This window comes from Nyctereutes procyonoides, unplaced genomic scaffold, assembly GCF_905146905.1.
Source record: "Nyctereutes procyonoides isolate TBG_1078 unplaced genomic scaffold, NYPRO_anot_genome, whole genome shotgun sequence".
In the NCBI taxonomy this organism is placed as follows: domain Eukaryota; kingdom Metazoa; phylum Chordata; class Mammalia; order Carnivora; family Canidae; genus Nyctereutes; species Nyctereutes procyonoides.
In genome coordinates this window covers 14,677,548-14,691,067 of record NW_026575037.1, presented here as the reverse complement: position 1 = coordinate 14,691,067, position 13,520 = coordinate 14,677,548, and the positions used below count along the sequence as shown (strand labels likewise).

Genomic DNA, 13,520 nt, shown 5'->3' with positions numbered 1-13,520 from the left:
AACATCTCTTTCATAAGATTGTTAGGAGTTTAAAGGTTGTAGAGGGGAAAGTCGTTCCCATATATAAAGCTCTGCTTTGTGAAAGGTCAGGAATGGGGGGTAGGAAAAACTGATGAAGGGGATACGGGGCAAATTAGCTTGAGGTAATAAAGGGGCCATGGTGGAGAGAAAACCGTTCGTGTTATAGTCACAATGCCTTTGTTAAAAATGCCCGGTTACACAAAAGAAGTTAAACAGTGGCAGCTATTAATAAAATAATTGCAATGACCTTTCTAAAGCCCTCAATGGTTTTCTACCTCGGTAGCCTGCCTGCTTTCCTCTTGGCAGTATCGTGGGCAAAGGGGAGGAGGGGGGAGGGCCGATTGCCAGAATCCGGAGAACCACGATTTTTCAGTAGTGCCTTAACCACAGCTTCTGGCCTCAATAAGATGGGGCTCCTCACTATGCCTAGATCTTTCTTTCAACAATGAGGTTTCTGCAGTGCCACAAATGTAATCTGAAATATTACTCTTTACTATATAAATACATAAAGTTAGATGAACTGTTTACTGTCCCCAAAACATTCCCTGAAGGCTTTGTGAAGATTCCTGATATTTTGTTTTAAACTTGCTTTTTTTTTAATATTTTCTTTTTTTAAGATTTTATTTATGTTTTGAGAGAGGCAGCAAGCCAGTGGGAGACGGAGCATAAGCAGGGGAAGGGGCAGAGGGAGAGGGAGAAGCCGACTCCCCTGCTGGGCAGGGAGCTCAATGCGGGCCTAGATCCCAGGACCTGAGATCATGACCTGAGCGGAAGGCAGGTTCTTAACCGAGTCACCCAGGTGCCCCTTAAACTTCCTCTTCTTATGTGCTCCCCACCCCTCCAAGAAAAATCCAATTAATTTTTTTAAAAAGTGAGTCTGGTCTACAAATAAAGATTATAAATATTTACCCATCTTAATAATCCAAGTCACCATACTCTCTAATTTATGTTGACTTTCTTAAAGACAACAAACACGACATCTCTCTATTCCAAAGACCTCCTAAACCAAACTTTTTCTAGAAAGTATTTCACAGAGTATCAGTGTCCCTTGAGATTACACACGTCCCATGAAATCAAATCTAAAAAAAAAGCGAGGGGGACGGGGGGAATGCCTGGGTGGCTCAGCAGCTACACTCTGCCTTTTGGCCCAGGGTGTGATCCTGGAGTCCCGGGATCGAGTCCCACATCGGGCTCCCTGTGAGGAGCCTGCTTCTCCCTCTGCCTGTGTCTCTGCCTCTCTCTCTCTGTGTCTCTCATGAATAAATAAATAAATAAAATCTTTAAAATAAATAAAAAATAAAAAAGGTCCTACTAAAATGAATTCAGCTTTGACACACTTTTGTTTACTGCAAGACTTCTTGGAGTCTTTAAAATACACTCATGTACACAGATTTCAAACTGCTATGTTTAGCCATTATCACCATTTTACCAGTCTATGAATGAGAAAAATAATAATATGAATTGAGAATCAAATGATAGAGTTTAATTATCCCAGGGCAATAGGCATTCTTCACAGATCTTTGCACTGGCCTGATGTGCTGTGCGCTGTGCATTTCTTCCTTTTAGGATCTCTGATAAGTATCAACCTTGAATACATATATATAGTAATTAACCCATCAGAAGCCTCCAAATGAAAACAATTTATTATAAAGGGAGGGAGAAAGAAGGGAAGAGAAAGGAGCAGAGGAGGAAGGAGGGGAGAAATTTCTTTGAATAGCTTAGTGTAAACATCACTTCATATTCGCCGCAAAGCTAAAATGCCTAAACGCTTTCATCAGGATAAAGAGACACGAAATACATGCTTGTACCTAACCTAGCGCTTGGAAAAATAAGCCTCATTTTCAAAACAACCAAACAGCTGCTCAGCAGAAGCACAGCACAATCCATCCTTCCCAGCCTTTATTTTTAGATGCCTCTTAAGCAAAACAATAATTTTCTAAAGAATATCATTAAGATCCGTAGGTGTCATCTCATTATTTTCCCGTTTTAATTCGTTTCATATCAGTCACACATTCTTCCCTCCTAAATCACATAATGATATCACAGTCCATAACAAATTCCTTGCCTTTGAAGAAAAGTATTTATATGATCTTTTAAAAATGTACAGATTCTAAAAACAGTACAGTCTACCCAGAATGTCAGGGTAACTCACAGGATGTAAGCATAGGGAGTCTAAAAGTCAGCCTCATTTTTCAAATGATCATTTGGAGACTTGTGCATGTCTAAAAAAATATGTACCTTTATCATCTAAAGCACGTTTTACAAAATGTATCATGAAGAAGAATATGCTTAATAGATCAGAGGATTTCATGGGCAGAAGTGAATGCTAATTGCCGGCTGGAGTCTTTAATGAAACCTAATTGCTGGCTTGAGCTGTCACCACTGACCCTGGTAACAGACTAGTACACCCTTCATAAACCTAATACAGCATAATCCTCCTTCATTACGGTTATTATAGCTCTGCATGGGACACGTCTGCCACAAAAATAAACTCTGCTGCCTCTTCTCTAAATGGACGTGTCACTTCTCCATCCCAGAGCAAGTAAGTGTTGACGGCAGTAGTCACCTTCCAACAAGTGGTACCACTTCACAGCCCAGATCTACTTCCAAACCCAGACTCAAGATGCTCACCCTGCGACACCATTACGGAAACCACCAACGTGCTCCATGGTGGAGGGGGAGGGGGCCAAGGGCTGAAACACAGAAACAAACCCAAAGAAGCCAAGCATCACCCACCACCAGAAGGCAAATGGGAAAAGCAGAAGAAACTTTCTACAACTGGGTTTGATTTAGGAAATCCATGTGTAAAGCCATTCAAATTTACAGTCCACGTTTCAGATATTGAGCCCAACAGTCCCTTTAATTTGCTTTGAAGTTTTTTTGGGGGGGTTGTTTTGAAATAAAAAAAAAAGAAAGAAAGAAAGCAAACAAACATGACTTCAATTAAAAACATACCTGTACTATTCAACAATTCCCCCAACCTGTTACTTTGTAGCAGGTGCCAAGATGCCAAAGATAAATAAATCACAAAATACACCCCCCAAGAGCTCTCAACTTTGGGGAGGTTGAGGAACAAGTGCATAGATACAATGTGAGGCTTATCAGTAAAGAATGGGTGAAATACGACCGGAAGGCAGATCAAGTGACAATGAACTCTCCTAATGATAACAAGGAAACGTCAGACAAAACATCTACAAAGACATCAAAATCATACTAGACATTAAAAAACAGAGGTGGAGATGATTATGTGACCAGGTGTGAAAAAGAATTTATTTTTTTTAAAGAGTTATTTATTTATTTATTTATTTATTTATTTATTTATGATAGACATAGAGAGAGAGAGAGGCAGAGACACAGGAGGAGGGAGAAGCAGGCTCCATGCCAGGAGCCCGACGTGGGACTCGATCCCGGGACTCCAGGATCACACCGCGGGCCAAAGGCAGGCGCTAAACCACGGAGCCACCCAGGGATCCCCAAGAATTTAAGGGAAAAGTAACAGCAGGAGTCAAAGCCACAAGATTTCAACTGTGAGAAATGTTTGCAGAAGGGTGATGGGGAACCAAGAGAGGTAGGAGCTCCGGATTAGGTTAGGTAGGAACAAGAGCAGGCGACTCCTGAATGCTCTGCTAGGGAGTCTGCGTTTAAACGTGGGCGATTGCGGGTGTTTTTTTAAATTAGGTATTTTATTTTTTAAATATTTTAAAATTTATTGGGGCACCTGGGTGGCTCAGGTCGTGATCCCAGGGTCCTGGGATCGAGTCTCGCATCGCGCTCCCCACGGGGAGCCTGCTTCTCTCTCTGCTGAGCAGGGAGCCTGATGTGGGCCTCGATCCCAGGACTCTGGGAGCATGGACCTGAGCCAAAGGCAGATGCTTAACCAACTGAGCCACCTAGAAGCCCCTAAATTAGGTATTTTACAGGAGAATGTAGTAAATATACATGTTCCCACCACTCAGCCTGGGGGAAAAAGCAATACCACATCACATCTCAGCCCTCACCTCCACCTCCTCCCATCCATCCCCTGTATTTGATGTTTATCCTTCTGGCATTTCCTTATGCTTTTACTACAGACACAGGCATCTCCAAATAATATAAGTAAGGCAGCAAGACAGATTGCAAGCAGGAAAGAGAAAATATCAGATGTGTTGAAAACAAGATTCTGGGGACTCCTGGGTGGCTCAGTGGTTGAGCATCTATCTGCCTTTGGCTCAGGTCATGATCCTGGGATCCTATCGAGTCCCTCACCGGGCTCCCTGTGGGGAGCCTGCTTCTCCCTCTGCCTAAGTTTCTGCCTCTCTGTGTGTTTCATAAATAAATAAAATCTTAAAAAAGAAAAGAAAACAAGACTCTGTAGTACAGAGGAGAGACTGGTCTCCACACTAGGGGCAGTGGAGCAGGTGAGAAAGAGCTGTCAAGGGAGCTGTCATCAGTGAAGGACCGTCATGATGGAGAGAGAAGGGGCAGCCTCAGCGGCGGAGGGTATTCCTGGGCCAAGGAGGAGGTGGAGCTGAAGGTCCCATCACAGGTGCACAGGCAGCAAAAGAGAAGGGACAGTTTGTAGTGAGCCCCGAGGCAGGATGTGGACAGAAGTGGGACAGGTGGCAGGCCCCGGCTGACACTGATGAGAGGATCCAGGCCGAAGAGCCAGGACACAAAAGTACAACCTGGTAAACACCAGGAACAAACGGGCAGGACAACCTGACCAGGGCATGACCCGGGAAGGCTGCCCAGAGAGGTGGGACTTAAGGGGGCGGGGGGTCTCGAGGGACAGTCGTCTGTTTTTAAGATTCTATCTATTTATTCATGAGAGACAGAGAGAGAGGCAGAGACACAGGCAGAGGGAGAAGCAGGCTCCTTGCAGGGAGCCCGATGTGGGACTCGATCCCAGGACCCCGGGATCACGCCGCGGGCCACCCAGGTGCCCCTCAAGGGACAGTTTTGACAGGCAATGCTGAGCGGGAGGATTCCTGGGCAGAGATGGAAAAAATTATTGGGCCCATTCGGAAACAGCTGCACCTTGGCAGAACCGTGGGGAACATAAATCTGAAGAAAGCAGAGGGCCATTTGGGGGGTTATTTGCAGAGAGGCTGAAATATCAAGATGAAGTGTATACAGTGTGTATATGGAATTCATAATAAATTCACTTTTGTGACCATGAAATCTGCCTTAATCCCTTTTACTTGGGAACTAAAATAATGGCAACAGCCAATCTTGTGATTTGGGGGATAATGCCAGTGATACTACTGCTGCTTATCATAGTCCTAGATGCAGAACAGGCAGTCTTGGTTAAGGGCAGACTGGGAAAGCGGCTGGGACAGTGTCACGGAGGGTCTCTCTCTCTCTCTCTCTCTCACTTTAAAAACTAGTGACTCAGAGTTTGAATAATGAGAAATTCTGTCTCTTGCTCTTTAATATAAGGATGCAAAATGCATGGACAGGAAGTTAAGCATATTCTAATCAATGTACCTAAACCTACAAAAACAATTTTGTTTGATGCCTTGTCCTCCAAATGTTCCTGCTTATTAATCCCTCTGAGATATGTACACTCCCTTGATCTGCAAGGTTCCCTAGGTTTGAAAAATGAGGGAAAAAAATGAGCACATTTTTTAAAAGTTTCCAAGTAAAGCAAAATAACACTAAGAACCAGAGCATCAGTAACTTCAGAAAACTGCTTAGGGATATGACTCATCTCCTTAAGCGAACGAATGAAATGTGTATAAGAAACAGCACTGGTACCTGTGTAATTACAAAAGTCATAGAGTCATTAATATGATGTAATTTTCCCAGAGCACTGAACTCCATTAGAGAATAGAGAGATAGAATAAATAATAAGAACTCCATTCTATTCTTTGAAAAATAGAAATAGTAATTGTACCTACTTCAAAGGGTCATTGAAAAATTTAATAAAATCATTCCAAGTGCTATGAACACTGGAATTATAGAGTCAGCAGCGGTACCTATAAGCTGTGGCTACTGCTATCCAATATCTGTATCAGGTCGAAATTCTAATTCCAAACCAAGCAAATGTAATTACTGGTGGGGAGGCTTATAACTTAGTAGAGGAGACAAAGAGAGAAATATATGTGACAAGAGGAGACACAACTCACCAACATAAGTAAGTGCAAAGTGCTTTGGGACCATGAAGAAAGGGAAGCCTAACTGGTGGTGAGAAGGAACGTCAGGGAAGGTGAAGCTTTAGTTGAATGCATAGGAGCTAGGCAGGTAGCAAAGGGGAGAGGTCCCTCTGGGTGTGAGTATAAGAAAGAGGGAAATTAACCATCACCAGACGTTAGGGCACTAACAGAGAGAGAAAGAACAGCAGATGACCCCAAGAGAGTCAGGGGTAAGAAGCTTTTGTCATACACATAAAAAGAATCAAAAGAATTTAAATAGTATTAAAAACTGTTTTAAAATAAAAACTCAAGAGAGAGGAAAGAGTACATGAAGAATATATGACAGGCAGCCCCAGAAACTCTCGAACAATCCCAAGGGGCAGGGGGGATGCAGGCAAGGGGCAAACTAAAGATATTTTAGGCCGTCTAAAGACTGATAGGGTTTGTTACTGGCAGGTAGAAGTTGGGGGCTGCTAAGAGTGACACGCTGACGGGAACTCCAAGTGCCTGGTTTCAGCAGCTAACTCAACAGGTCACTGCCTAAGACAGGAAATACAGAGACAGCACATTTTGTGGCAAGAAATTAGTGAGTTCAGTTTAAGACAGGTGGAATTTGGATACACAGGCAGACAGAAATACCAGATAAACCAAACTGTTTGGAACTAGGTGGAGAAGTCTGGATTGGTGATGCTAACCAAGCAGATCCACTGAAATGGAAACAAGTCAGGCACTCATGGGCCTGATGAGGGCTAAGTGACTCCCGGCCTCTCCAGGGCTCTACAACTACCAGGAACAGGGTCATTCAAGCCAGTATAGCAAAAACCTTCAGAGACTACCATAAGAGCCTGAGGACAGAGATGGACAGACTCCTTAGCTCTGTGACTCTCAAAATGCAGTTGGTCAAGGACCAGACTATTAGCATCATCTCGAAGATCCTCAGAAACTCAAATTCTCAAATCCAACCCCAGACCTACTGACTCAGAGGCTGGAGTGAGCACGGAGAACAGCACTCTGTGTTTTAACAAGCCCTCCAGGTGATTCTGACGCCCACTAGAGTCTCAAAGCCCCTGCCTTAGCCACTGCCTCCAATACCTGAACGCAAAGGAGTAGGAGAAAAAGAATTCCCAGGAAATGGATTTCCAAAGACCTGAGGAAATTAAGTAAGTAGAGGGTAGGTAAAGGATAAAGCATTGGGGGGAAAAAAAAAGGATAAAGCATTGGGACCTGTTACTAATTTTAACATGAGGGAGTTCTCCCTGTGAGCTAAAAATCTGTAAGGCAAATTAGATCGAGTCAGTGACCCACGCAGTAGAGCTTCCTAATTTAGGAATACGGTTCAGTGCTAAGATTTCAAACATCACAAATGTGAAGAAGATATTCCGCACGTCAGAGGATGCCATACCGCTGGCCAATCTCTTTTTCATTTTCTCATCAGACACCTCCCAACATCAAGCATTTATGGGGCATGGCCACCTAGGGTTACAGGATCTCAGGATACGCGATAGGCCTCTGGGTCAAGCTAATTGACCAGGCTCAGGATGCAACCCTCGAGCTGGGCCTAATACAGTCCCTAAGGAACAAAGCTAAATCAAGTATCAAACTTTACACACGAGATTGATCTAAGAATGGCCACAAGTTTTTTTCCGGTAGCAAGAACCATGAAAAAAGTCAAACAAAAGCTTGAAGGAGAGAAATACAAAACCAAGCCAAGAACTAGAGAACCAACAAGAAAACGATAAAGAAAATTAGAACAATGTTAATTGCCATTTATAATCCAACTTAGACATATAACCACCCCACAAGGAGTCATTATTATTACCTTTTATCCCCAGCTACTCTAAGTCCTCATCTACAAGCATTGCCTCATATCCTTTCATTCAGAATTATAAATAATTCAGAGACTATTTTCATAATCAGTGTGCAAAGAATATATGGCAAAGGCATAGCCGGTCTGGGGAACATGGACTTCCTCTCCTCCTCCCAGGGCAAAAACTGCAGCCAGATCTTCAACTTTCCTAGGCTTTCTCCCCCCAACCTCTCGAAGGGGTACTCACTCTCATGACCTCCTGGCCTGCATGCAATCCACATTGGAAATTCTTGGCTGTAACAACCCATTCTGCTTCAAGAATACGTATTACATACTACAAACCTGCTCTACTGACGTTTTCCAAACTGTTCCCTTCTTCTAACAATCCCTCCTGTTGAGAGGCTGATATGAAGATCAATGAGTTAATGTTTGTCAAATACTTTAGGCTTCTCAGATGAAAGGTAACAGTAAAGTTCAAGAGACCTGAGCTGGCATTACACTAGAGGTGTTGCAGTACACTCTATATTTGGGCTTCAAAGAAGGAAAGAAATCAAGGCTGCAAAGACACTCCTTTGTGAAGACTGGCCAGCTCCTGCATTCTTGCTAAAAGCAGGCAGACTCATTCTTCACATTCTCTAATTAACTGGATCCCGACATTAGAAATACAAGGATCCTTCCATTAGCACCGGACCCTTGTGACAGTAAGTGGTGTCCAGGGAAAAGGATCCTTTTCTCTCCCCTTCTCTTAAGTGGCTTTTCCTCCCCCCAAGCTTCCCCACTGTCTGATCATGCAATTCTCAACCTCCTGCTATAGAGGGGCCACATGAAAACTCCCAGCCAACACATATGCTTTGAGCCAAAAGACCAAAAAAAAAAAAAAAAAGGTCAAAGACAAAGCTTTATGTGTATGTTGGCATGCACGTGAATTCATACTGCTGGGGGGAAAAATGACCCACATAAAGAGCACATTCATGGCCACATATAACTCCTCAAACATATAAATAGCCTTGATCCAACACCTACTATGTACGAGGCACAATATGAGGAGGGTGACATACAGCATTACACTGAATTCTCCACAAATATCCTGGCAAGTTACATACTACCGACCCCACATTATAGATGAAAGAATTGAGATTCCAAAGGACTGAAGAGTGCGTCCAACATTACACAGCTAAGAAGCGGTGGAGCTGAGGGGATCCCTGGGTGGCTCAGTGATTTGGCACCCGCCTTCAGCCCAGGGCGTGATCCTGGAGTCCCAGGATCAAGTCCCAGGATCGAGTCCCAGGATACAGTCCCACGTTGGGCCCCCTGCATGGAGCCTGCTTCTCCCTCTGCCTGTGTCCTTGCTTTTCTGTGTCTCTTATGAATAAATGAATAAAATAAAAATTAAAAAGTGGTGGAGCTGGGATTCAAACATAGCTACATTTCAAACTTCCAAAGCTGGATCCCCTGCTCCAGCACACTAACCGGAAAGCTGCAGAACTTGCTACACACCCCTTGGACTGCTCAGGAACCACTCCATGGGGCTCTGACAGGGGAAGGTAAATTAAATCAGTGAGGGGAGATCCCAAAGTCTTATTTCTAACATTATTTTTAATCCCCTCTGTACCAAAACTTGGTTTCTCTCGTTCTTTTTTAATCAGCTCAAGCAAGTAATGATTTAATTGGCTAATGAACTATTTCATCTTATCTCTTGCCTTCTCTCTTTAACGAAGTGCACAGCGCAGCTCTGAGGCTCAGAATGAGTTCAGATTCTACAGGACCATTGGTGACGAAGTCTAGAAGTTCAAATGCAGCATAGCAGGTGAAAAAGAATAAGAATATGGAATCCAGGTGGGGTTCACTGTGCAATCAAAGGGTTTATGTTTGCCTCCCTGGAGCAAAAAAACATAAACCCTTAATAAGGAAGGAGGGCATTAGGGAAAAAAAAAAAAAAAACTCCTCATAGTTTTTGACCCCTGGCCCAGTCATTCAGGACAAATACCAATTCTCCTAAAAAAAATTCTGACTTTTTTCCGAAATTCTTTAGGTTCTTCCATATTAAAATAGTCTAACTGTTCTCTTTCCATTACAGCTGTCCGGCCCACACAGTGTGCACAAAGCTGAATAACTAAAGTGTGAATAATAACTGTGTCTAAGCCAATGATGGAAGTCGGGCGAGCACCGGGATTAGCGAGAAAGAGCTTCCCTTCAGCCATGTCTCTCACGCAGGCCCTATACCTTCAATAAAACTCCTGTCAAGGGGCTGTTCTTGAGATAAGAGAAAGTGTTTGTGGAGGGGCTTAGCCAAACACCCCCAAGTTGTTCTTTTTCTGCTCCTCCTATATACTGGCCTGAGTTCACCAAGGCTGGACCTCAGCCACGGTGAATACTACTAGGACTCCACTTCAGCCCAGTGAAGAGGCACCCCTGAAGGGCAACCCACGTACAGCGTGCTTCCTAGGCAAGATCTGCCCAATCCTGGACCATCAGGCTACAACACCCGATGGAACAGAATTCGATTTTATAAAGTTTCAGAGGAAGGAAAAGTATCCTTACAAGTGTGCTAAAGCAACATTTGATGACATTTACATGCAGAGAAAACTATGACAAACACGGGGACAACACCCGTCCATGGGCTCATTCTGCGCATCTGTGGCCACCCATTCAGATCAGGCAAAAAGAGTGTCATGCTGCGCAGCTCCCACTCATTTCCACCGCACGCACGAGCTTTTAAGCCCAACCCCAAAAGATAAGCAACTTTAATGCAAGGTTCTGTGATGCTGCAGTATTATCACCCACTGCTGTCAAGTGGCCCTTTAAAAGGGAATCAAGTGCCATTCTAATGAAAACAGGCATGGGCCAATTAGTGCCGATTAAAATTTAGATGGTCACGCAACTGCTGCTTGTAGGGAAACAGCATCAGACAAGGAGGTGTGTCCGAAGAGAGAGACTTAGGCGCCTCTGGAAACTACTTGGCTCCCGTAAGGGGATAAAACGCTTCTAGTTTCATTTCTGATATCGATCATATCCCAAATAGCTGGGTCAGAGAGCTAGCTTTTTGAACTCATTTTTTTTGGATGACTCTTCATTTTGCACAGGCTGTTTCTTCCACCTGGAATGCACTCTCCCGATCACTCCTGCAAGGTAAACACTCCCTTCACCCTATAAACCCAGGGCACACCGTACCCCTCGTCTCCAAAACCAAGCCTTCCCTGCCTCTTCCAGCACTTCTCGCTCGCTCACTACTGTAATTCTTCATCAGCCTGTGGGTTTCCTCCAGGAGGCTGCAGTTACAGCTTGTTCAAGTATCTCAGCATCCTGTTTTCCGAGCAGAGCAGCGGCGCAACACCAGGTTTGCTGAATGAATGGGTGAACTAATCCAGTTTAAGAAATTCACATTAATTAAGAAATTAAATTAATTGGTGGAAACCCTGCGACCCTATGTTCCGCCTGCAGTCTAGAGATTCCGCACATCTTCACAGAGAGCCTGCAACACCCAGTCCCAGGACGGACTGAAGCGCAAACCCCACAATCTCCTTGATTTGTAGGTGGGGTTGGGGTTGGGTTGGGGTTGGGGTTGGGTTGGGGGGGTGACAGGAACCAAAGGAAGCGGAAGGGGATGCTAAGGAGATGGCACCAGTACCTGAGACTACTCCCTCCCCAAGGTGTAAAATCCACTTAACAAGTATTCAAACACTCAGGTTTAGGGATCACGCCAGGGAGGAAAGAGAGGCGTACTAACAGCCCCCTCAGAACTTGTGAATACTCAGAACTCTGAAAAGTTTGGGGTGCGGGTCTGTTGCGAAGTTACGTGGCCACAGGCTTTCCCCACGAGCCAGCCCGACCACCCAAGGAGGCCAGGGGTCCGGTGGCACGGCCGGGGCCTAGTGGGAGGGCATTAAAAACTCCCTCGCTCCCAGGATCCCGAGCCCCCTCCCCAGGAGGCGGTGGGAACTGGGGCGTCGGGGAGCCGCGTCCCGTCCCGCTGGAGCCGCAGCGACCTCGTCCTCCTCCCTTCCCTTCCCGCTGCCCTTCCCAGGCCCGCGCTCGCTTCCCCAAAAGCAGGAGGGCGCCGGGAGGAGGGGGCGAGGCGGTGGGCGCGGCCGCGCTCCCCGGGCACCTCCACCCCGACAGGGCGAGCGCCGCGCGTCCGGCCGCCCCCGCCGCGACCCGGGGCCCCGCGGCCCGGCCGCCCCGCGCCCCCGCGGCCCCGCCAGCCTCCCGGGCCGCCGGTCGCAGGCTGGCCCCGCCGGCGCTCGCCCCGGCCCTCGGCCAGGCGCCCGGGACGCCGAGGAGGCTCCCCCGCCGCAGACGGCGCCTACCTGCTCACATGGCCCCGCCGTGACCCGGGGTCCCGCGCGGAAAGCCTGTCCCCGCGGCGGCGGCGGCGGCGGCGGCGGCGGCGGCGGCGGCGGCGCCCCAATTCCCTGAGGAATTGATTCCAGTGGCCGCGGAGGAGGGGCGGGGGGAAGGAGCCGGGGCCGGAGCCGGAGCCGGGGCCGGAGCAGGCGAAAGGGGAGGGAGGTTTCCGCCGCGATCCCGGCGCACCGGCCCGGAGAGGAGGAGAGGAGGAGAGGAGGAGAGGAGGAGAGCCCTGAGCCCGGGGTTGTCCCGGCGGAGGGGCGGGGGCGGGGAGGGCGGGGGGGCCGGGAGGAGGGGTGAGGGGGGCGGGGGGGCGGGGGGGCGGGAGGAGGGGTGAGGGGGCGGGGGGGGCCGGGAGGAGGGGTGAGGTGGGCGGGGGGGGGCCGGGAGGAGGGGTGAGGTGGGCGGGGGGGGCCGGGAGGAGGGGTGAGGTGGGCGGGGGGGGGCCGGGAGGAGGGGTGAGGTGGGCGGGGGGGGGGCCGGGAGGAGGGGTGAGGTGGGCGGGGGGGGGCCGGGAGGAGGGGTGAGGTGGGCGGGGGGGGGCCGGGAGGAGGGGTGAGGTGGGCGGGGGGGGGGGGCCGGGAGGAGGGGTGAGGTGGGCGGGGGGGGGGCCGGGAGGAGGGGTGAGGTGGGCGGGGGGGGGCCGGGAGGAGGGGTGAGATGGGCGGGGGGGGGGCCGGGAGGAGGGGTGAGGTGGGCGGGGAGGGCCGCCCGCCGCCTCCCGGGACTCGGCGGCTCCCCGGGGACCCCGCCGGGCCGAGCGAGGGCGAGCGCGGCAACCTGCCCCGGCCCGCGCCCCGCGGCGCCCGCTCGTCCGGGGGAGAGAAAGTTGGGCAGAACTTTCCGGGGCCGCGGGAGCCCGGGCGGCAGGAAACGCGAGCGGCCGGGAGGGGAGGGAGGAAGGGGCCGTGCGGTGGGAGGGGACGGAGCAGGCGCCGGCGGCCGCGGCTCCCCCCACCCCCCACCCTCCACCCTCCACCCTCCACCCGGGGCCGGGCCGGGCGGCGCGGGGCGCGGGGCGCGGGGGGGGGCGCGCGGGCAGGAATGCGCCCGGGAGGCGCGCGCGCGCGGCGGGGCGCGGGCCGCGGGGCGGGGGGCGCGAGGGGGCGCGGGGGGGGCGCGGGGCAGCGCCGAGACTCGGAGCCCGGGCTCCCGGGCTGCAGGCGCGCGGGCCGCGGGGACGTCACGGCGCTGGAATCCGAGGAATGCCGGGCGGCAGGAGCTCCCCGGGC

The 13,520-nt window shown here is 49.1% G+C and overlaps 1 protein-coding gene across 1 annotated transcript in view; it reads right to left on the bottom strand.

Annotated features, from left to right (window-relative positions):
- PTPN14 (protein tyrosine phosphatase non-receptor type 14) overlaps positions 1-12,530 on the bottom strand; it is a 178,460-nt gene extending 165,930 nt beyond the window's left edge. Inside the window, exon 1 of the mRNA XM_055319539.1 lies at positions 12,249-12,530. The gene's annotated coding sequence lies outside the window, so the exon portion shown is untranslated. The remainder of the gene's footprint in view (positions 1-12,248) is intronic.
- Positions 12,531-13,520: the final 990 nt, after the last annotated feature.